The sequence below is a fragment of the Budorcas taxicolor genome, chromosome 6 (genome assembly GCF_023091745.1).
Source record: "Budorcas taxicolor isolate Tak-1 chromosome 6, Takin1.1, whole genome shotgun sequence".
NCBI lineage: Eukaryota > Metazoa > Chordata > Mammalia > Artiodactyla > Bovidae > Budorcas > Budorcas taxicolor.
In genome coordinates this window covers 14,293,845-14,319,823 of record NC_068915.1, presented here as the reverse complement: position 1 = coordinate 14,319,823, position 25,979 = coordinate 14,293,845, and positions in this window count along the sequence as shown.

Genomic DNA, 25,979 nt, shown 5'->3' with positions numbered 1-25,979 from the left:
ACAGTCCCCTGGATTTCACATGATAAGTGCTGGGTTCAATTCTCAATTCAGCAATTTCTAGGAGAAGCGATTTCAAGCTATTACTTAGGATAATAAGAATAATTCTGTCACATATTGTTATAAAAATAAGTGAAATACACATATTGTAGTATAATGCAATGAGTAAAATACTTTAATGTAAAGATGTTACTTTTACTATTGTGGAACTGAATTCTCTTTAAAATGATGATTTTATTTTCATGAGACATGAAACTGAATCTATAGTAAGGGACAATCAAGAAAAATTGACCTAAACCACATGCTTTAACTTAAGGATATGGAAGACTTACCCAAGAGTGGAAAATTTTCAATGTAGCCATGAATTACTACGGGAAATTATCAGACTAACATATAATCTCTTGAAAGTAAATCTTTCTGAAGATTCAAAGTAAATGGTTCAAATTCTTCATGATATAAAGGAGTCTGAAATTTCACTGAAAAAGGGTAGTAACTTATTTTGAGGACATTTGTGCACTTTCTTACTAAAAATGTAATACAAGGACTTTCAGGGAAATTATAAAATAAGATAAATTTACTATCATCTACAAACCGGTGATTTTAACTTCTCTAAGGAGAAAATATATACATATTAATAACTCTTGAAACATAAGTTAAAAATCATCTTACGCTCACCATGTAAAATGTCAGTCCTGCATGCTTCCTCAGCACAGTCGGTATCCCCTCTGATATCTGTATTTCCATTTCACATGTGTCACTCGCCTCATGCCTCATCCAGTCTCCAAGTCTATTCCTTTATTCTAGGCTCTTCATCTGCTTTCCATCACCAGCATATTTTAATTTTTGCTTTTAGGTCACTTGTTATGATATGCTTACCTTGTATGTTTCCTAAGGCGTGGAAGATCTGATAGCCTCCACTAATATGTGAAAATAAAATTTTATATTTATATCTGTTGTCCTATAACTTGATCATTGTTTTATATCATCTTATGCATGCATTTTTGTTTTCCAACTAGCCTATAAAATTATTACAGATAAAGAGTATATAAAACAGTATTAGATTCAACTACAATTAACACTAAAATCTAAATTCATAATGGCCTTAACAAGCAGCTTGTTTCATACACATATGAATTCTGAGGGTAAAAGGACTGGTATAATGACTCTGCCCTACAAAGTCCTCAGGGACCCAGCTCCTAAAGCTGCTACATTACTCCAGAGGGCACTGGTCATAAAGGCTATATAGCAAAATGCAACTCTGGGGTTTCTCCAGCCACTGCTCTAACACTCTTATGGGGTGGCCTCATGCTTCTGGTCCAAGATGGCCTATACCCAGGCTTCCTGGGACAAAATGAGAGAAAAGAACGACATCCATCTTTTAAAAGAATTTTTCCAGAAGCTGCCGTAGAACATGTCCACCTCCACCCCAATGACTAGACCATAGCACATCCACATGCCCACCCCCATCTGGAAGGGGAGGTGAGAGTTGCATTCTGCAGCTGGTCAGCCCTTGGTCACTACAAGGAGAGAGAAATGGGAGCAAATAAGAAATTGAAAATGAAATGAAGTTGCCATTATGAGGATGAAATCAAAAGAAAAGAGATTTAAAAACTGGAAAAGTTTTGCCCTACTTTTCTTAGACTATATACATCAATATATAGGCTTGTGAAAATTAAAACTTTTGTGTGAAATATACAAGTTCACAATAAACAGAAAAATATAATTTTGTATTGCTTTGAAAGAAAAAATATTTAAAACATTCCTACATTTTTCAGTAATATAAAGGTATGCTTACAAACTAGAAGACAGAATTCTGAAGGAGACTGCATCTTTTTTTTTTTTTTTTTTTGGTTTCCAATATGTCAAATATATTCCATTATGGCCTAAGTGCTGAATACATATCAGGTCCTACATGCAAATCAAGGATTTCTCAATATATCATGATTTAAAATGTACATTTGTACAGTATGTCAACCATGCAAACTTTTCTTGGAAGGTGATAGTGGGAATATGAAAAAGGGCAGTAAAGGGTAAAAAAAAAAAAATGAGATCTCATGAATAGTTTTCATTGAAAGAGATGTTCCTGGAAAGTGTTGGAGTGTCTCAGACTATATCTTACAGCTGTGTGCAAAGCACTATCTTCATTTTCTTCACCAGAACTGGCATAAACATTAGTATACTGAAATGACATACCCAAGAAGACATAAAACAAGATGTGTCCAGAGATATTTTGAAGTTAACCTTGAACTAGAGTAAACAATGGTCTATGAATATTTAAATACTTCAGGGGAAAGGAAGGAAAGAATAGAAATATAATTTTTTTTTTTTTGACTCTCAGGAATAAAGCATTCTTTTCTTTCCACTCTGCTTCTCTCTTCAATTCTCTAAGAAATGGGTTAAATCTAAAACTAGAGCTGGAAAGGAATTTCAGCGATGTTTTACCAGCAAGTGGCCCCACATGCACCTGAGACACCTTCCCCAGAGCTGCAGATGCACGTGGGACATGTTCATTGCAGCTTAGAACAGATGGAACCACTACAAGCAAAAAGTAATTTCTTATATAAAGTCAATGAATCTAAACCTGTCTGATGTTGCCCAAGGATAATTTGAAATAGATTCAGATAGCTCCAAACCACAGTATTTGGGCCTTAGCATGCTCTTGTCTGGTAATGATTTAAATTTGATAACAGGCCAGATTTCCAACTTTTTATCCCCTTTTCCCAAATCGATGTAGAGAGCTATGAATTTATCATGCAGCAAAATCATTTAATATCAGTATCTTGCCAGTTTACAGATAGATCATATTTTCAAGAAAAGGAAAAACTAATTTCACGTTTATATTTTCCATTTGTAGAACCCGTAACAAATATTTCACTTTCTAATGGTTAGCTTTCTACAAGCTTGTTTCAGTTAGCAGAAAGAAATGTGACTCTATCCATAGCTCACAAAAACCCTATGCGTGGCACGACACAATTTTGAGAAGAGACAGATGGAAAGAGTTCATGCTCAGTGTGAAAAGCTGTAATTTATTCCTTGGTAAATAAATAAATTAAAGACCATTCACATTTGAATTAACCCAGAAACAAATGTGAAGGGCCTCCTCTAGTATACAATGGTAGCTTTAGCATCCTTTTATGTAAACAAGACTTGAGCCACCATTGGCATTGGAATTTGGTGAATAATAAACAGTGGAGGGGCCCAACGCCTACTATTAGCCATTGGGAGCCTACAACAAACTTGAAAATGTACTAGAGCCACTTACCTGGCTCTGGAAAAATAGTTAATATGACACTTGCATTGACAGAGGATGATAGACTTTCTACTTTTCAATGTCATTGTTATCTGAAGAGATCATGGGATTGGTGAATACAAGTCTTCCAACTTTATTATGAGGCATTGTATTTCTTCAATGTTTTTTTATCAGATTTTCACATGACATGGCTTCAAATCTCCCCAACATCCATCCTAGTCATTTCTGAGTAAAAGACAGTCTACCTTGCCCTTAAAGTATAATACCCCAGATTGGGCAGCATGAGTTAGTTGAGCATGATATGACCACTGCACAATAGTGGATCTAATACCAGTCTTTATTTAGATTTTACGTTTTTAATCAATACCAATATCATAGTAACTATTTGTAGAACACTAAAGCAATAATACTAACAACAATAATCAACAAAAGGGAGAGAAACACACAACCATGTTAACTCACCAGACCAGGAGCTCCACCTGAAATAGGAATGATTTTACTCCTGATTTTACTACTTCCCCAGCACCTACATTCTGACTGCAAAACAGTTCTCAATAAACGTTTGCTGATCGAATCACACTGTAGAATAATGGATTTGGAGCAAAACCATTACTAGAACTATTCAGAAAAAATCATAATAAAATCAGAATTAGTGGTATTCTGTGGAGAAACAGGCTTTCCAAGACAGTGGCAAGCTGAAGGCTGAGCAATTATTTCAAACACTGATGCACAGATTTGTATACCTTCTCAATTAAGTATGTGGTTGTGCTAACACTAAGTGTGGTGCAAGAGCCAGGAAAATCCAATGGTTGTAAACAGTCTTGAAATAATCATACCTGGTTTTCCAGGGTAGGCTTTCCAAATGGTGAGTGTAAAGGGATGAGACGTGAATGCCTCAGATCTGGCAGTTATAACTCATTGTCATTGCTTTGTGAATCGAAAAAAGCTTAGGGGAGCTTTGTCCAGTGAATTTCTGCTCTGTGTGAACTTACTACTTCTAATAATAATTTACATCTTTAATTAATTGTTTGAAATTTCATTTACTCATATTTTTTGTATGTGGTGGAGATGGGGTGGGGAGAGGTGTCTCTCCCTAATCACCTGGAACTCACTAGAATTCTGGTGGCAATAAATCTAAAACCAACCATATTAATAGATGTCAACATGCTCCTATATAAATATGTAATATTTTGCCTTCAAAACATTAAATGAGATAGGAAAAATGCTTAAATGTAAGTAATGAAAAAGAAAATTATCTAAGGCAAGAACAAGGAAATTAAGATTCATAGTTGTACTGACAAAATGCAACACATTGTATATACCAAAAGGTTTATAAGGTATACATAAGGACAAAATTTTAACACTTATCAATACACAACAAATGATTGATAGATGATTGCTAGCTAGCTAGATAGCTAGCTAGATAAGTGGATAGATATACACACAGACACAAGTACATCCCAAACTACAAAAGGTTAAGTAAACAGGATTTCAGTATCACATATACAAGTAGAGGCTGGGGGTTTCATGAATAAGGACGTATAAGAGCTGACACTACTACAGATCTTATCCAAGGTAAGAAGCCAGACCTTAGAAGCCAGAGTTTATCCACAAACCCAGGAACCGGAAGGGAGCTGTCTCTCTTCTATGAAAGAGAACTAGAATTAGTGAACTAGGAAAAAAAAAAAATTCCACCTTGGCCTGGAAATGCAAACAGATGTAGGCCACATACTCTGGGCCATCAGTTGAAAAAGAATATACCCTAAACAAAAAGTATAGAATATGAATTCACAGTTACTCAAGGTAGAGGAACCTGTGTCAAGAAACAAACAAATTGGTCAGGAAACAATTAAACCTGTAGGAAAAAGACAGATAAACTTGGGAAAACTGCTGCCTCTACAACCTATAACAGGCATAAGGCTCTCATCAGTCGACAATTTCCACTGAAGAATATACAAGTAAAATTTTTAAATGACAAGAGACGGAAATATATCCATGAGGGTGGCAACAGATTTAAAAAAAAAAAAAACAAAAAACAAATTTCCCACTCAAAATTGTAGGAAAATCTGAAAATGATATTAAAATAAAAATACATTAAATTGCTTAAATAAAGTAATAAAATCAGCCTGAAGACTGAAGTACTGATTAATTTTAAACATCGCTCAGTTAAATGTGTAAGTAGGAACATGATATATAGACAAAGGCTGTTTAAACGTCAAGATTATATGTATGGCATGGAGAAGACCAATCCACAAAAAGATATGGAAACAACAAACATTAGTTTAAAAATCCAGGAAAAACTACTATAAGATATGACCAAACATATTAGGAATCACAATCAACAATCAGTTAATCATACTTACTGAAGTAGACGGGCTTCCCTGGTGGCTCAGAAGTTAAAGTGTCTGCCCGCAATGCGGGAGACCGGGGTTCGATCCCTGGGTCGGGAAGATCCCCTGGAGAAGGAAATGGCAACCCATTTCAGTACTCTTGCCTGGAGAATCCCATGGAGGGGGGAGCCTGGTAGGCTACAATCCATGGGGTCACAAAGAGTTGGACATGACTGAGTGACCTCACTTCATTTTCACTGAAGTAGAGATTCTGAGATTTGATTACTTGCAATATCACTATATTTACTAAAGACAAGTTTAAAACATAATGGCAGAAAAATATTCACAGAAACAATAAGAGGGAAAGACCAGGTAAATATACTGTCAGAAGTTCTCAGAATTCATTCCTGTGTTCCCTAGCAGAGCCACAACCCCCAAGAGTAGTGATCCACAATCCAAGAGCACGTTTCCCTTTCTCTAACATTAGACTTCATACTCCCTCGGTACCCCAATCTAAACTTCTGACTGTTCCGAGGAGAGTGATCTGGGAAATGAAGAATCGCAGCTGTAAGAATTCCATGAGCAAGTGTATCCTCTCTGGGGGTAAAGGAAAGTGTATTTGGACTTTAGAAAATCATGGTGGAAAAATACAATGGTAGAAGCTTTAACACTTCCCAGTGGTAAAATTTCAAGCAGTGCAGTATTATCAAAATAGTACTTTAATAGAGATATTGAAGTGAAGTCACTCAGTCGTGTCCGACTCTTTGCGACCCCATGGATTATAGCCTACCAGGCTCCTCTCTCCACGGGATTTTCCAGGCAAGAGTACTGGAGTGGGTTGCCATTTCCTTCTCCAGGGGATCTTCCCGATCCAGGGATCGAACCCCGGTCTCCCGCATTGTAGGCAGACACTTTAACCTCTGAGCCACCAGGGAAGCCCCAATAGAGATATTAGTAAAATACAAAAATAAAGGTTAGTAGGAAGAAAAAGTGACATTATTCACCAATAAAAGAAATAATGACCTATGAAGATATAACAGCCATAAGTATGAATATCTAATAATATATCCTTAAATTCCTTAAGGCAAAAATAAAACAACAAAGAGAAATTGAAAACATCTCTAATATCTTAGGAGATTTTCATATACTCCTCTCTGAAATTGATAGATCAAACACCTAGAATATTAGCAAGGATGTAGATTTAAACAACCAATCAACAAACTTGATCTAATGTATACACAGAATCATGCACTAAGTAGATATAGAATACACATGATTTTTTACTGATGTATAGTTAACTTAACAATAATTATAGTAGTTTCAGGCATATGGCATAGTGATTCAATATTTATACAAATCACACATCATACAAAGTTATTATATTAGTGACTATACTCCATGCACTGTGTATTATATAAGAGTGACTTGTTTTATAAGCGGTATTCAATATTGTGACTATCCTCCTAACTTCTCTGCTCTGGCAACTACTAGTTTTTCCTCTGTGCCTGTGAGTCGTTCTGTTTTGTTATGTCTCTTCATGTGTTTTAATTTTTAAATCCCATATATAAGAAAATATACAGAATATGTGAAAATACATAGAATTTGTCTTTCTCTGTATGACTTATTTCATTTAATATAATTCTTGCTAGATTGGCACGATTTCATCCTTTCTCATAGTTGAGTAATACTGCATTGTATATATACATCACATCTTCCTTATTCATCTGTTGATGGACAATTAGATTACTTAGCTATTGTTAAGGAGAAAGCCATGGCGACTCACTCCAGTACTCTTGCCTGGAAAATCCCATGGACGGAGGAGCCTGGTAGGCTGCAGACCATGGGGGTCTCGAAGACGGACAGGACTGAGCAACTTCACTTTCACTTTTCACTTTCATGCATTGGAGAAGGAAATGGCAACCCGCTCCAGTGTTCTTGCCTGGAGAATCCCAGGGATGGAGGCTGCCATAGGATCCCATAGGCTGCCGTCTATGGGGTCGCAGAGTTGGATACGACTGAAGCAACTTAGCAGCAGCAGCTATTGTTAATGATGCTGCAGTGAACATAGGGGTGTACATATATTTTCAAATTTAATTATTTGAGGAACCTCAATATTGTCCTGTATAATGGCTACTGCACCAATTTACATTGCCATCAAGTGTGCACAAGGATTGCTTTTTCTCCACATCTTCACTAATGCTGTTATTTTTCATCTTTTTGATAAGCCATCCTGACGGGTATGAAGTGATATCTCACTGTGATTTCAGTTTGCATTCCCTGATGGTTAATGATGTTCAGCATCTTTTAATATGCCTGTGGCCATCCCTTTATTTTCTTTGGAAAAACGTTTATTCAGGTCCTCTACCCATTTTTTCATCAGATTGTTTGCTTTTTTGATATTGAGTTGTATGAGTTCTTTATATATTTTTGATTCTGTTGTCATTGGTGGTGGTCATCACTAAGTTACATCCAACTCTTTGCAACTCCATGGACCACAGCATGCCAGGTTTCCCTGTCCTTGACTATCTCCCCGAGTTTGCTCAGATTTGTGTCCATTGAGTCAGCGATGCTATCTAACCATTTTATCCTCTGAGACTCTCTTCTTCTTTTGCCTTCAATCTTTCCCAGCATCAGGGTCTTTTCCAAAGAGACAGATTATCTATGTTTTTGCTGGGAGTTTTTTATTATTTAATTTCATTACTTATAGTCAGTATGTTCAGATTTTCTATTCCTTCCTATTTCAGTCTTGGGAGGTTATATGTTTTGAGGGATTTATTAATTTCTTCCAGGTTGTCCAACTTGTTGACAAACAATTTATTTGTAAGGTTCTCTTGTAATTGTATTTTTGTGATATTGGCTATAAACACACTTCCATTTCTAATTTTATTTATTTGGGCTCTCTTTTTTTCTTGATGAATTGGATTAAAGGTTTATCAATTTTCTTTATTTTAAAAAAGTTCTAAATTTCATTGATTGTCTTTTCTTTTCTTTTTTTTTGTGTGTCTTTTTCATTTATTTCCACTCTGATCTTTATTATTTTCTTCCTTCTTCTGAATTTCAGCCTTGTTTGTTTTTCTTTTTCTAGTTCCTTTGTGTGTAAAGTCAGTGTTTATTTGAAATTTTTCTTATTTCTTGAAGTAGACTTGTATCACTATATACTTTCCTCTTAGAACTTATTTTGTTGTTTCCCTTAGATTTGTAAAATTCTGTTTCTAGCTTCATTCATCTCAAAATATTTTTTAATTTCCTCTTTGATTTCTTTGTTGACCCACTAGTTTTTAAATAGTATGTGTTTGGTCTCCAAGTGGTTATATTTTTTCCAGTTTTCTTGCTGTAACTGATTTTTATCTTCACACTCTTGTTTTTGGTAAAGATGCCTGGTATGATTTCAATCTTAAATTTACTGAGACTTGTTTTGTGACCTAGCATGTGATTTATCCTGGAGAAGGTTCCATGTGCACTTGAAAAGTATGTATTGTTATTTTGGGTTGGAAAGTTCAGCCCCTATCTGTTAAGTCTACCTGATGTATCATTTATGACTAATGTTTCCTTATTGATTTTATGTATGGAGATCTATGTATTGATATAAGTAAAAGTCCTCTACTATTAATGCGTTATTATCAGTTTCTCCCTTTCTGCCTGATAACATTTGCTTTATATGTTTAGGTCCTCCTATGTTACATGGCTATACATTTACAAATGTTGTATCTTCTTCTTGGATTGATCCCTTTGTTATTACGTAATTATCTTCTTTGTCTTTTGTTATAGTTCTTGTTTCAAAGTCTATTTTGTCTGATATGAGTAATGCTACCTCACCTTTCTTTTTGTTTCCGTTTGCATGGAATATCCTTTTCCATTCCTTCATTTTCAGTATGTGTATGTCTTTAGCTCTGAAGTGAGTCTCTTATAAGCAGTATATAGATTTTTTTTAATCCATTCAGCCACCCTCTGTCCTTTGGTTGAGAATTTTAGTGTATTTACATTTAAAATGATTATTGATAGGTATATACTTATTACCATTTTATCATTTTTGCATACTAGTGCAAGCTGCATGTGCCTAGTAGCTTAGATGGGAGAGCAGGAGCTAAAATAAGCATGAGCTATGGCTTTTTCCAGACTGTGCCCAGGTCAGCCACTTGGTAAGGTGGTTCGAATATACAGCTCATCACACTCCAGGGGCTGCCCCCCAGGTGAGGGTTAGGAGGTGCCGGGATGGGCCAGGGCTTCTCCAAGGGCATGCTTGAAGTTGCTATTTTGGCAGAGGTGACAGGGTGGTGACTGGAGCCATGGCCCTTCCCAGGCCAGGGCTTCTCCCAACAGAAGGGGACCACCTTGGCAGGATAATTGGAGCCAGAGTCATATGTGGATGGGAGGCATTCTGGGGTGGCCTTAGCAGGCCATCTAGAGTTCCAGGCACTTTTCAACCTGCTGCCTCTGCACTGGAACTTGGAATGAGTCAATATATGTGCCCAAAACTTTAAAAGCAGAGTCTTAATTTCCTAAATTAATTTCCTTAATTTCCTTAATTTCCTTAATTTCCCTCTAGCTCTCCAAGTCATAATAGGCTATGTTATTTTTTTCAAAACCAATTAAGGGGACTCAGCTTTCCAGTACTGGTTCCCAGGACTGGGGTACCAAATATGAGGTTTAAATCCCTCATTTCTTAGGGAGGACCTCTGAGTTTGTGATATTCCTGTCCTCTTATGGGCCCCCCTGGAGTGTGGGTGCTGACTAGATCACTTGTCTTCCCCTCCTACACATCTTGGTGTTTTTTTTTTTTCTTTGTATCATTAATTGTATTAATAGAAGAGTTGTTCTGCTAGTCCTTGGGTCATCACAAAGAGTTGTTCCATATAGGTTGTAATTTGGGTATATTCATGGGAGGAAGTGAGATCAGGGTCTTCCTACTCTGCCATCATGATCCCACATCTCCTAGAATACACATGAAGCACATATGCATTATTTTAGAAACTGGTCATAAAGAAGCCCAAAAAACAAAGCTTCAATTAACTCAAAGTATCAATATCAAAATCATATTGATAATAATAGCCTTACAAATTCTTTTAATGAAAGCCAGTGGGTTATTTTTAGATAGGAATATGTTCTTTCCTAAGTTATAAGAGTCATTGTGGCTACTGTATTGAAAAGAAAGTGTAAGATTGAAGAGTCAAAGATGAAAGCAAAGAAGCCACATTTCTTGGTGTAGAGATGATTAAAGAATCCAGAAGCAAAATTAGTGCAACAAAACAGTGGATAAACTAGTCATGAAGGAAATATTCACTTTTGACTAATTACATTGAAATATCCATTATGCAGAAATACAAGTTCTGTGTAGAAGAAAATTATAGTCCTGCTCTAGGGTTAATGCATAAATGGAAATGCAATATATGATAAATGCAATATATAAATAGTTCATTTCTGAACTATTTTCTAGTTTAAAAAAAACAGATTTAAGACCATTGGAAAAAAGCCAAAAAAATCTCACCATTGAGTAAGCCCTGTTGAATCAAATTGTCTGGTAGTTTCTGTCACCACTCCTTCACTATCTTTGAAATAGATTACTATATGAAATTAGGCTCCTTGGGGTCTTGGGTCTCACAATGGCTTCAGAAGAAAAAAAAAAAGACTCATTGTTTACTTATCAACACAAGTTAATTTATCAAAAAGAAGGTCATTTAACAAGGTAATTTATCATCTTCTACTACGTACAATGCTCATATTCCAAACTTTCCAAGGAAAACACTAATATCTACCATCTTCTAGACAAAAACATAAAATGAAGGAGGAAGTGACCAAAGGAAGGTCAGTAAGAGAGAAACTACCCTTTGTTCAAATACTGAGCTTTATATAAAAGACTGAAACAGGTTTTTCTAAAGGACTTGAACCTATTTAACCATATCTTCTAATTTTGAAAACTCTCATTCTACTTCTTTCCTTTTCTTGTAAGAGGTTGAGTGTTGTCTGAGCTTAAAATCACTTAGATTAGATTTACAACACATTTTTAAAAAATTATAAAGCAATTAAGAAGATTTCGGAACCATCTTTTGGGTTTGCTTCTTTGTTCTTTATAATGCTAAAACTACCATTTCCCCCCACCAGCTACATTAAGTTTCCCTGTTAATCATTACGGCTATTTACCTTACTGTCTTGATATTTGACACTCTCCTTCTGGAGGACTAAATAAGGAAAATGTAACTTTTTCCACCACATAGTCATTTAGTACAATTTGGGATTGTTGATATTCCCCTCACCTACCCTCTGCTATAGCATCATGATGGCAAAACACTACCATCCAAGAATTATACATGCCCTTCAAGCTATCTTATATTATCAACTGAAAAATATGCCATAAAAATTGTGACCATTACACTTTGTTGAATAACATATGTATAAAAAGAAGACAATTTAGTTTTAAGCTGATAGTTATATAGAGTAAAAAAAAGATATTTGTATGTTCTTTGGGATTATTAATTTCAACAATGTCTGTCATGCTCAGTAAGTCCCAAATGACAGTGGGGAAACATGTGAAATTGAAATTAGACTGCTAGAGAAATCTGAGAGGAGATATAGAAAATCATAGCATATTATACACAATCCCCAGCTCACTTGTAGACTATCATTTTCATTTTCAGTCACTTGATAACTTCTTCCCAGAGTTTTCACTCTTAACTGTGTTTGTTCTTAAAAATTAACAAACTATATAATAAAATTAAATAAATGATTTTAAGCCCAAATGCTTGAAACTGAAATATTTATATATAAAATTAAATTTACAAAATCATAAAATTTTAAAATATCTTAAATAATAATATAAGATGTTTTCATTTGAATTTTGTTTAGAAAAAAATGAGTCTTTTAAAAAGGAAAAATGATTAAATGCATTTAAGTAACATTTCATCTCTTTTTATGTTTATATATGAAGTGAAATGCCCAAATTATATTGAAACAAATATACTTATATCCATTTCATCAGATTTTATCAAGTACAAAGTTTTATGCCAAGGTTTCTATAACAATATAAGAATAAGTAAATTAACATTTCTTTACTCAAAAACTACAACAAATAAGACAGTTGTAAATGCAAGTAAATATTTTAACATGGAGGCTGTTAAATCTACCATAGGTGAGACCATTATTGCATGATAGTTCACTTTTTCATTCATTCAACAAATAAATAAATTCTTTCTAAAAAAAAAACTGACACTCTTCTGTGATGAATAGAGAGAACAAAGCCAACAATGAGAAAATTAATGACTTCACATGATTATTTCAAATGATAAATGCAATCATTAATCTAAAACAGGGTCCTAGTAAAGATGACTAGAAGTTGCTTCAGTTTCCTGTTACGGATATCTATAACACCGGTTAGGATGCACTTTGTTCTTTGAGAAGAGAAATTGTTTTGGTTTACATTTTGTAGTGATCATCCATTCAAAGCTTTATTCTTTTTATGAAATCACATTTATGGAATTGTGACCATATAGACTATAATGCTTCTCTTAATATACATTATGTGATTCTTTTACACCAAAGAAAAGAGCTATAGCAATATACTATCAATTCTAATTTCATCTTTTTATGATACCTTATAAAATGTTATTTTTCAAAGATCTTCCCCAAATACCTAGATTCTGCAATTTCGGACTCAGGAAAAGTCCATTTGTCTTTGACCCAGTGCATAGGCATATTCCACCTTCACAATTCATTTAAAACAAATGACATTCGAAAATGTGGCATATTGTCTAGCTTAAGGATCCCCGATAGATAGCTAAATGCTAGCCTCTTAGGCAGTAGTTGTTTCCTCAGGTAGACCTGTCTATGTGTCTTCTAGGACTCTGGAAAAGGCAATGAAAACCATGGGTATAATTTCTGCACAAATAACTAACATAAGGAAAACTGCCAGGGCAACTTCTATTACTAGAATTCCCCATTTCAGAAAAAATGCATTTATCACAATTTTAACTCTCCCAGGGCAATGTATGCCCTGCTATTGCAATTCCAGAATAACTGCTTATACCTACAGTCATTCCTCAGTATTCTCATAAGTTTGGTTATAGGATCCCCTCAAAGATACCAAACTCTGTAGATGCTCAAGTCTCTTATATAAAATGACATATTTGTGTATAACCTAAGCACCTCCTTCTGTATACTTTAAATCATCTCTAGATTACTTATAATATAAATTATAAATAGTTGCAAATACAAATGTAAGTGCTATGTAAATAGTTTCTGGCACAAGGCAAATTCAAGTTTTACTATTTGGAACTTTCTGGAATTAGTTCTTTTTTATTTCCCAAATATTTTCAATCCAAGGTTGGTTGAAACCACAGGTGTGGAATCCAAGAACATAGTGGGTCAACTGCATATGGCAGTACAAGCTTTTGCTCAGTTATTCTTCCCAACTAATTAATACAGTAAATAGAACAATAACTATTATCCGTAATTTTCTCTAGGCTTTGGTGGTGTCTCAGAAGTAAAAGAATGTGCCTGCAATCTAGGAGATATGGATTCGATCCCTGGGTCAGGAAGATTCCCTGGAGGAGGAAAGGGCAACCCACTCCAGCATTCTTGCCTGGAAAACCCCATGAACAGAGGAACCTGGGGGGCTACAGTCTATGAGGTCACAAAGAGTCAGACATGAATTAACAACTAAACAACAATAGAGGAAGGGCTTCCCTTATGACTCAGCTGGTAAAGATTCTGCCTGCAATGCGGGAGACCTGGGTTCAACCTCTGGGATGGGAAGGTCCCCGGAGAAGGGAAAGGCTACCCAGTCCAGTATTTTGGCCTGGAGAATTCCATGGACTGTATAGTCCATGGGGTCACAAAGCGTCGGACACAACTGAGTGACTTTCACTTTCAGCAACAACTAACAGGCAAGATAACACAAATAACTGCATTGCAGATTAAGAACTCTAAAATAGATTTTTAATTCTTAGTTGAATGTTCCTTCCACAGTATTGTAAAGCCTTTGCAATGATAAACTTGGTATACTGGAAGAGTAGTTCCTTTCACTTGAATGTAGGCTATGCAGAAAACTGGGAATTTTCCCATCTAGAAGAAAATTGTAAAATGTATAGCTCAAAGCTTTTTTAAACAATAATATTAATAGTAAAATCTATGAATTTATACCAACTTTTCACATAAACGGAAAGTCACAATAATATTCAGAACTATTTCCTTCCCTGATAAAATTTCACACACCAATTTCTCTATTTTCTAAGATTTTATAATCTGGCTTAATGTACTTTGTGTTAAATTACTTCAGTAATGTCTGACTCTTTGTGACCCTATGGACTATATAGCCTGACAGGCTCTTTTGTCCACGGGATTTTCCAGGCAAGAATACTGGAGTGGGTTGCTTTGCACTCCTCCAGGGGATCTTCCTTACCCAGGGATAGAATCCGAGTCCCTCATGTCTGCTGCATTGGCAGGTGGATTCTTTACCACTAGCACCAATTTTCTAATCTTGCTTCAGTTCAGTTCAGTTCAGTCCAGTCACTCAGTCATGGCCTACTCCTTGTGACCCCATGAATCACAGTACGCCAGGCCTCTCTGTCCATCACTAACTCCTGGAATTCACTCAAACTCATGTCCATCGAGTCAGTGATGCCATCCAGCTATCTCATCCTCTGTCGTCCCCTTCTCCTCCTGCCCTCAATCCCTCCCAGCATCAGGGTCTTTTCCAATGAGTCAGCTCTTCGCATGAGGTGGCCAAAGTATTGGAGCTTCAGCTTTAGCATCAGTCCTTCCAATGAACACCCAGGACTGATCTCCTTTAGGATGGACTGATTGGATCTCCTTGCAGTCCAAGGGACTCTCAAGAGTCTTCTCCAACACCACAGTTCAAAAGCATCAATTTTTCAGCACTCAGCTTTCTTCACAGCCCAACTCTCACATCCATACATGACCAGAGGAAAAACCATAGCCTTGACTAGACGAACCTTTGTTGGCAAAGTAGTATCTCTGCTTTTGAATATGCTCTCTAGGTTGGTCATAACTTTCCTTCCAAGGAGTAAGCGTCTTTTAATTTCGTGGCTGCAATCACCATCTGCAGTGATTTTGGAGCCCCCAAAAATAAAGTCTGACAGTTTCCCCTGTTTCCCCATCTATTTCCCATGAAGTGATGGGACCAGATGCCATGATCTTCGTTTTCTGAATGTTGAACTTTAAGCCAACTATTTTACTCTCCTCTTTCACTTTCATCAAGACGCTCTTTAGTTCCTCTTCACTTTCTGCCATAAGGGTGGTGTCATCTGCATATCTGAGGTTATTGATATTTCTCCCGGCAATCTTGATTCCAGCTTGTGCTTCTTGCAGCCAGTAGTCTTAAATTAAAACCTCGCATTGATTCTTTACAGAGTCAAAGTTAGGGCTTCTGTGATTGTATATGAGAATATACATGAAAGACGACTGATTTTCAATTGGGGTGAAAGAAGAAAGAGCATATAACCATAGCTTTCATAAATTACTCTTTCCTTGTAGTTGCATAAGTGTCAGACCTGCTTCCACTCATATTTACTGAGTGACTTTTCAACCACAAACACCATTAAGATGGTCAGGGAGAAGATCAAAATCTAATCATCTTTCTTCTAAGAATATGAATGTAGGATGAATGTGAAAGGGGAAGAAAACTGATCTGCAACTTGATTTTATTTGGATTTTAATTAAAACATACTATATATTAAAAGTCAGGCTTCTCTGGTGGCTCAGCAGTAAAAAAAAAAAAAAAATCTGCCTGCATGCAGGAGATGGGGGTTCAATCCCTGGGTCAAGGAAGATCCCCTGCAGAAGGAACTGGCAACCCATGCCATTATCCTTGACTATGAAATCCAATCCCATGGACAAAGGAGCCTCGTGGACTATAGTCTATGAGGTTGCGAGAGTTAGACACAACTTAGCGACCAAACCACCACCACCATATATTAAAAGTCATTCAAAACTGAGAAAACAGATGAACTTGTGGTTTTTCTTCCAGGGCTTTCTTCCTAACCCACCACTAACAATGTCGTAGAACACCGTGACAGTGACAATTGCCAACGCCTGAGCTAGGTTTGGAACAATCGCTGAAAGTCTGAGGAAGGATTTTCTTCAAATGCTAGTCACATTGAATTATCTACAGCACAAACGTTTCCAATATTCCACCCTCAACTCCTTCAGTTACTGATAGAAGATCAGTACAGTTCTTTGAAGGATCTAGGGAGAGATGCCCATGAACTCACGGATGACCTAGCGAGGCAGTGAGAATGGAACAAGGACATTTCAGTATGCTAGCAGAACTCGGCGAACATCTATCAACACGTCTGAGTAGGGTTGGCAAAGACAGTGCCGTCCTAGTTGGACAGCTGCTCAGGATTATGGATTCTGTATGGTGGGACCTGCTGTTTTTAAAGAGAATACATATGTGTTTGCTGAAAGCCAGGAAATATTAATCAAAAAACCTCCTTATTGGTTTTTTAAACAATCCAAAGACTTAAAGAAAGGATCTGAAGAATAATGGTGCTACTGTTGACATGTGGTTGTTGAGTGTTTTATGTACTGTTTCTAATGATAATAATTGAATGTGAAATGTATTTTTATGTTTTTCATGAAATAATACCTTTCAAGTTAAAGGTTAAAAGAAAAAGATGTAAAACTCTGTGAGAGGTATTAACTCCACAGATAATTGGGTGAAGAAAGAAGGCAGATCAGAGCAAAGGTTTTGAATGATTTAATATTCTAAAGCAAATACTAATGCAGATTACCTAATTCTGGAACCATGTCCTTCAGTATATGTGAAAATGCTAATCAAGAAGATTATTTAAAATGATTTAGAAAAAACAATCACTTTCAAAGTTTTTAGACAATCCTAATTATGTCATATATCATGAGGTGATGACAGGTAAATTTATAGGTGATTTAATAGAACATAATACACATCATAAATGAAATTTTTAAGCTACTTACTGTTATTTACACCTTTTTAGGAGTCTAACACTTCAATGAGACCATAGCCAAAAAATAGAAATACTGGCAAATATCTAGGCACCCACTAAAATAAAAAAAGAAAATAGAGTACCAGAGCCAATAGAGAATCAACCAGCCATCCATCACTGTGTTTGACTATCTGTCTGCTTCTCTCTTCAAATACTTATCTACTTAGGAACCACCCATTTCCTTGCATGTTGGAAAGCCAGATAATATACAGCTTTAATTTAGCATTTCCACATGTTCCTAAGGTTTTATATTTCCTCTTTGAATAGAAACATCGTAGACAAACTGGCAGGCATGCCCTTTTCACAGTTTCAGAAAGAAATTTAGAACAGTGGTTACTGAAAGAAACTGTTTTCTTCAGATGTTGGTAAAATGAGTAAAAAGGAGGAAAAGGACAATACAGTAAATTAAAATAAAATTATTCTTTTCAATTTGTGCTTTTTCATTGTTAAAATTCTCTTTAAATAATCAAAAGATGTTAATATAGTAGCTGTTTAACTTTGTTGTTTATAAAATAAAAATGTCAAAACTATGCTGCTTTATTTTACTTTTTCTAGTCTCTAAAAATCAAAAGTCTTAAATCAACTGGTTTACAGTCTTACATGGAAATAAATGGGTTGCCTTTGAAATATATATTTAATTCATATTATTCTTTTCACAAAGACAGCTTTTTTTCTGTCCATGACCTATATATCCTCAACTAAGTAAAAGCCTTAAACTGTGCTTTTGTGATACGATTTCTGACTCACATCCATGTGTATTTCTCGGTGTCTCTTTCTATTTCCCTTCTTAATCCCCATGACTCCTCAAGCATCTGTCCATGTTTTCATGACTATCATTAAAACAACTTTGCCCACTTCTGAATATACAATTTTCTTGCTTAGCACAACCAAATGAATGGGTGACAAAAGAAGGCAAGCACAGTTTAAATCAAATACACTCTAAATCATGTTGCTGGTCACTTGTAGTTAGCAATGGAGACCGAGTTTGAACTGGGACAACTGCCTGCAGTAAAAGTGAAAATGAGTTACAGCCACCTGGGACCACCATTCACAGTAAGAAATTTGTTCCCACTACTCCCCAGAAAGCACATTCACAGAGACACAATCAAACATGCACAGCTGAAGTTCAAAGTCTCACAAAACAATACTTATCCTTATTTAATGCAATGCACGATCACATTTTTTATTTTATCATTTAAGCTGACCCCATTTGCTGTATGATTTCATGACCCACTAAAGCGTCATAGCTCAGTTTTAAATTGTTCATTATAGCACAGTTTATAATGTTGCTACTCAATTTCATTGCAATATAAACATCAAAACATTTAACTTCCCTTAAATCAATATGAAATAGAAACCCAGCCTTATCAAATAATTTCCTAGTGTGTTGTCATTGAATTCTTGGAGGAAAGAAAGACACAAATATTTTTATCTCACTTTTCTGTTCTCTTTTTATGTGATGTGATAGGCTGTATCTTAACACTCCTAGGTTTTTCTGTAGATAAGTTCCTTCTAAACTGGAGAGGAATGATAACTAAGTATCATTGTTTTTTGTTTTTTAAAGTAAATTTTGAGTATCCTAGTTTTAGCATTGATAATTACTCAAATGTTGACTTAAGATTGTGAATTATATGGATGAAATTCTGAGATGTTCTTAAAAATCACTAAAGAAATGACAATTACCTTAAGTTGCCTATTTCAAGTTTATGTAATAAGTCTCTGCAAAGTCTTCTGATTTATTTTCAAATAAATAAAACGTGGGTAAAATTTTAAACTGGTAAATACATTGGTTATTTATTCATGGATGTGTATGTATGTGTGTACATGGACACACACTTATGGTAAGGAGACTAGGCTTAGGAATTCAAGCAGAAATAGTTCAAGTTCTGCTTTCAGTGTCTTCTAGAAATTTGTAGAATTTCTTCTGAGATTTCCTCCTCTGCAAAATAAAATAATAATCACACTTGCTTCACAAGCTGTTGACAGGGACAAACTACATAGAGTAAGTAATCATCAAAGCGCCATTAAATTGTTCATCATTGCTATAGATTTCAGGGAATGATCTGTTTAAGTTCATTTCATGCCTGGGGAAAAAATAAAATTATCCTCGCTGACCATTTTAATTGATTTCCATGCATGACTCTAATCTTATAATTCAGTTAATACATGTAAGTAGAGAAAAAGAGACCCCTTAAGACAAGGAAATTATAGAGAAAAGATTAATAATATAGTTGAAGTTAGGAGGATATCAAATTCTGTACTTCCTAAAATCTTTAGACATTTGAACTTGACCATCGAGTGATTACTACTGGGAGAAGCTCCCATACTTTGAAGGATTAAAATTCCAGCTCCACTTGGCTCCCTTAAATTAATAACCATGTAGACAATCCAGTCTGTGGACTGTGTTCCATAGACTACAACAGGCACACAGGTTAAATCCAGCCCACTGCCTATTTATCTATGGCCTGTGAACTAAAAATCATTTTTACTTTTAAATGATTTGGAGAAAAGAACTGAAAGAAGTTAAACATTTCATGACAGTTAAAGTTATATGAAGTGTGAATTTCTGTGTTGATAAATAAAGTTTAATTTGAGCACAATGTAAGTCCTTCATTAGTATATTGCCTTTTGTGCTACATGAGAAGTTTAGCAGTTGCAATAGAGACCATATGGTTTTTAAAGCCAAAATTTAAATATTTATTATCTTGTTATTTATAGTTTTCCAACCCTGGACTACACAGCGAAAGGAAACTCAAGGACAAAGTGTAAATGATGCTTATTAGCTCCATAATTTCTCCACTATATTTATTTTAAAATATAGCAAAGATGATTCTTAACCATAGTAAGTATATTTATATTTGGTATAGAAATACATAACCAAAAAATATAGCACTATTTTTCTCAAGGAGTTTAGACTTTGATGCCTTGAATGGTTAATTTTGTAAAGAGTGATTCTACCACTTAATTTAAAACATCTTGGAAAAAAAAAAACTTGAAATCTGTAGTTCAGATCAATCCTTTATAGATCGTTAAAGTGAAGAAGTTTTAATGAAAGTATCTTTCTTTTTGCTGGCTAATCCTTAAGATCTGGAAAAAAACAAACAAACAAAGAAAAAACCCCTTTTGAGCTGATACTGTTTCTATTTTTTCCCTGCCAGTAGAAATGAAGCCAAATAAAATCCTATTCCACAGTTCCCCTCAAGGAAATAAATGAGGCTGAAAGTGTCCTGCCTTCATCAGCTAAGCTGGTGAAAATCCCTATAGCCATTTGCTTATCTCAGGGGGACTGGATGGCTCCTTTAAATTATATTTTGTATGGTAGATTCCATATTTGAAGAACTCTCTGCAAAACGTCTCATTCCTTAAGTGGTACAATGAAGATGCCTGTTCACTTGCCTTCGTGTGCTCTCCTACACACTCTGCTCATGCAAAGTTATCCCTGCCCATGTCTGTGAGGTAAGAACCAGATGCTCTTAGCCACAGGACAACAGAATCAAGGAACTGAGCTACAAAAGATGACACCACTTTAAAAATCACTCTCTGCCTTTCTCGTTTCTCATACTGATCACTTCAAACACCTCCTGGGAGAGAAACCATCTTAGCTGCTTGGAATTAGATAGCATAATTTCAGATTTTCAATGCTTCTATTCAGTAGTTGCGGATGATTTAAAATCTCTGAGGCTCAATTTTATTATCTGTACACAGTATAATATTATCTGTATGAATAATAATTATTATTAATTACATCAAGTTGTTAGCTTGAAAGAAAATAAATATGAAATTGTACAATAAATGCATAGTATAAACTGTACACATAATTATCATGAATATCTCATTTAGAGAACAAACTAGTATTAGCTTTTATATATTCCATAATATCTATGTGCTATATTCTATGATAACATCTTAGATACATTATTACCACACTGTATTTTCATCAAAAGGTATGTATTAGTATCTTCCACTTACTAATCAGGAAACTGAGACTCAGAGAAGGAGAAAAAATTATTGAAAGACATATGGGATAAGTTACTGAATTACTGAAAGACATATGGGATACATACGTAAGTAGCCCTATGTTAGGGCTTCCCCGGTAGCTCAGCTGGTAAAGAATCCACCTGCAATACGGGAGACCTGGGTTTGAGCCCTGGGTTAGGAGGATCCCCTGAAGAAGTGAAAGGCTACCCACTCCAGTATTCTGGCCTGGAGAAGTTCATGGAGTCGCAAACAGTCAGACAGGACTCAGCGATTTTCACTTTCACTTTTAGCCCTAAGTGAAAATGTGAATCTAGATCCACCCGATTAGGTAACCAAACTCTTCACTTTTACATTATTCTGAATTTCTCCAATAGTGGCGGGGGAAAAAAAGAGATCTTGCTTTAAAATATAAAATGACATTTTTCAACAATTTAAGCCACAGAAATGCTGAGACAAATAGTATACCAGATACTTGAAAGACGTTTATGTAAATAAAGCTACCATCATGAAGTACTGCTTAATTTTGTTAAGCAAATAAATTTTAGTATAAATGCAGTAAGTTGAACTCCATCTATTATATGTGGTTCCTTAGTAACCTCTTTTACTCGATTAAGATTTACCAAAGATATTATTTTTTATCTGCTCTGCAGGGATTATTTCAAATGTTTTAAAACCCTCATATTCAAGAAAGTTTTTTTTTTGATACATATACATTAAATCCTCTTGCAGTAAACCAAACCTGAATTTATTAAAAAAAAAAAAAAATTCAGAGTTTCTCCCAAAAAATGCCATAGGAGGTATATAATCCACACCTCCATCATCAAAGTGCAAAGCTGTTTGGCTGCACGTGCACACAATTGAAGGGGCAGACTTCGCTCTTCCAGCTCTCTGCTTTCCCTTCTACTTTGATCTTCCACTGCTCTCCTCTCTTTTTTCATTTTGGACTCTGCCCCCACCCTCAAGAAGTCACTGAATTATTTGTGAGGCTCGTTTGATATTCGGACTTTTAAACTCCTCTGTTTCTGCTTTTTGAGTGAACAGAACTTTTAACAAGGCACGTTCTTCTTAACATCGCTTCACTCTTAAACACACGATTCATTTCAAGTATATGGAGACAGAACTAAGACATGATCCTGTGAGTTAATAATCCTAAGGTTTGTTTGACATGCCTGAAACAAAAGTTAATGTTTCTTGTGTTAGCGCCTTTTTTTTTCTCCAGAGTGTCAGAGACAACCTCCTACGATGGGAGAAAAGGAAATCACTTGCCGGAAATCACTTGCCTTCTTTGGAGGGGAAATTCAATGCCAGAGACATACACTTGAAGTTCGTGATTGAAATTCCAAAGACAGGGTCTGGGGCTATCCACTTTGTTTTTGATACTGTGATGAAGCTCTCCTCACCTCCATTTCTCTCACGTGACAAGCCTCATCCCCAGCTGCCAGTTGCAGGGCATCCACCTGAAACTGCCTGAGCCTACAGCGTAAATGGACTCATTTCATCTGAGGATTAGTGAAAACAAGTTCATTTTTCCAGGTTCGGCTGAAATCCCGTCTATGAAGCCTTTAATCACTAAAATCCACAGCAATCCCAGTGCACTTATTGACTGTATAATTCATAGAGAACCTGGAAATGTTTTTGGAATTGCTATTTAACACTTATTTAGTTCAAGAGAAATTTTCCTCTCTTTTTGGCACTTAATAAAGAACTGGACCAAGCAAAACACTTTAATATCTACTAAGGGCTTCCCTGATGGCTCAGACGGTAAACGATCCACGTGCAATGCAGGAGGCCTGGTTTGATCCTGGGTAGGGAAGATCCCCTGGAGAAAAGAATGGTTACCCAGTCCAGTATCCTTGCCTGGGAAATCCCCATGGACAGAGGAGCCTGGAAGGCTACAGTCCATGGGATCACAAGGAGTCAGACACAACTGAGCCACTGACACTTTCACTCTCAATGGTATCATAAATCAATAATAATATCTATTAAAATGAACCTGGTAACAAAGACAAGGTAGCGTTTAAAAAATACAGAAAAGAGTGGGATGGATTTTAGAAACATTTCCATAGGAATAAATGAAATATTTAAAAACTGGAGTTCTTAGCAAATTATATATAATTGACACTCCCTGGTGATGATAAGAATGCTGCTGCAAAAAATAATAGCAAAGAACATAAACCAGCCATTTGCCCATTGTCAGGCACTGGGTCTTCCCAGTGTTATGGTAACTTACATATTATGGATAAGAAAATTAAGGCACTTAAGTAAATTTTTAGAAATGTCAGCTAAGTGGTGGAGTCAGGATTTGGAACCCAGGCAGTTTGATTACAGAACCCATGAGCTCTAATCAAATTAATAACTTTGGCTTCAGATTAATAATATTATATATCTACTTCATTTGGACAATAGAACAGAATTATGAAAGAAATAAGGCAGCTTATCCTACTGACAGTTATTATAATCTGAAAGAAATCTTAACATTTAAAACATTATCTTGAAAAGACATGTAAAGGTAAAAAGTGTATTTGAGGGTTCTGGACTAGCACTAACTATGTCACTTTTCCTGAAGAGTTCTAAATAATAGATAAATTGACAGTTTCCAGTGAATTACACTATTATAATTCAAAAATAATAAATGTATTATTAGTGAAAACTGAGAAAATGAGTCTAAATACCAATGATTATTTCCTCTGCAGCACAAACCCCAGAGGCCTGAAGGATGAGTGGAAAGAGCAGCAACAGAAACCTGGAGGCAGAGACGGGCCTGCAAAGTCCTCCTGAAAAAGGCACAGTCAGCCCGCAGGGGCCCAGCAGGGAGGTGGTCAAGAGAAAAAGTATCCTGACCCACTCTCCTCTTGCTCTCTGGCCTTTTGCTTATGGCTGCCTTGGTCTATTCCAGCCAGAAGCCAGAGCCAGAGAACCCACTAATGCAGTCCCCACTGCAGGCCAGAAGGTGGGTGGAGAGCAGGGCAGAGGACGAGAGCAGGCCTGAGAAGCCACGAGAAGGAAGGTGGCTGGGAGAAGTGTCATCTATGCACATTTCAATTTTTCTACAGTCTCCTTCCCAGAGTTAAAAACATAAAGTTTTATCTGTACCATTCTGGAAAGTCCTCTTACGTATTAAAAATTTAAATCTAAAGCAAAATCACTAAAACATGCATAATGAAAATCTTTTGCCTTAAGAGACAACTTTATCTTTGCTTCTTTTATGCAGTACATCCATATATATATATATATATATATATATATATATATATTTTTTTTTTTTTTTAACCCAGTCTGCCAGGTACAGTGCTAGGCATCAGAGATAACAAGTTAAATAACATAGTCTTTGTCTCCAGAAACTTACATTCAATAGGAGAAAATAGCTAGCTAGGTAAATTACCAAGGTGACTTGATAAGTTCAGTGGTGTTGGGGGCCCACTGCCTGACTTAGTGAATTCCTGAAAAATACTTTTCTCCTTAACTCTGTTGGTTCTGAAATCTTATAAACAATAATTATGATGCTTGTTTGGTGGCATTTGTGAATAATAATATATCGGTGCTCTCTACAGCTATGATATTAAAACTTGGTGCTCAGGACTCTAAAGCCGAGCCTATAGTCGTCTCACTGCTTTGACACTTTTATCAGCTGATTTTGCAGCAGGGTTTACTGTTGCTCCCTTCAGTTCAGTTCAGTCACTCAGTCGTGTCCGACTCTGTGACCCCATGGACTGCAGCACGCCAGGCTTCCCTGTCCATCACCAGTTCCCGGAGCTTGCTCAAACTCATGTCCATCGACTAGGTAAAGCCATCCAAACATCTCATCTTCTGTCACCCCCTTCTCCTCCTGCCCTCCTCCTTTCCCAGCATCAGGGTCTTTTCAAATGAGTCAGTTCTTCGAATCAGGTGACCAAAGTATTGGAGCTTCAGCTCCAGCATCAGTCCTTCCAATGAATATTCAGGACTCATCTCCTTTAGGATGGACTGGTTGGATCTCCTTGCAGTCAAGGGGCTCTCAAGAGTCTTCTCCAACACCACAGTTCAAACGCATAAATCCTTTGCCGCTCCGCTTTCTTTATAGTCCAATTCTCACATCCACACGTGACTACTGAAAAAGCCACAGCTTCAACTAGACGGACCTTTGTCGGCAAAGTTGCTCCCTTAGATTTGTATTTCTAGAGTTCCCTGTCAGCTTTCCTGATCTTTGGAAATTCTTTGATTGCGTGCAGAATGGTTATGTAACAGGAACGTGGCTCTTTATAGAACAGAAGGGTTAATCTCAGGATTTGGGCTTAAGCGTCTGAGACTTTCTGCTTTACTGTATCTCTGTTCTTCTGGACCAGAGGTAAATGTACAGATTCACAGAAGGACTCATTTAAATAAAAAGCAATAACCAAATTTTCACCCACCTGCCTCAGGTGAGGTATGCAGAACTGAAACTTCTTAGGTTGCCTGACATTATCTGAGGCA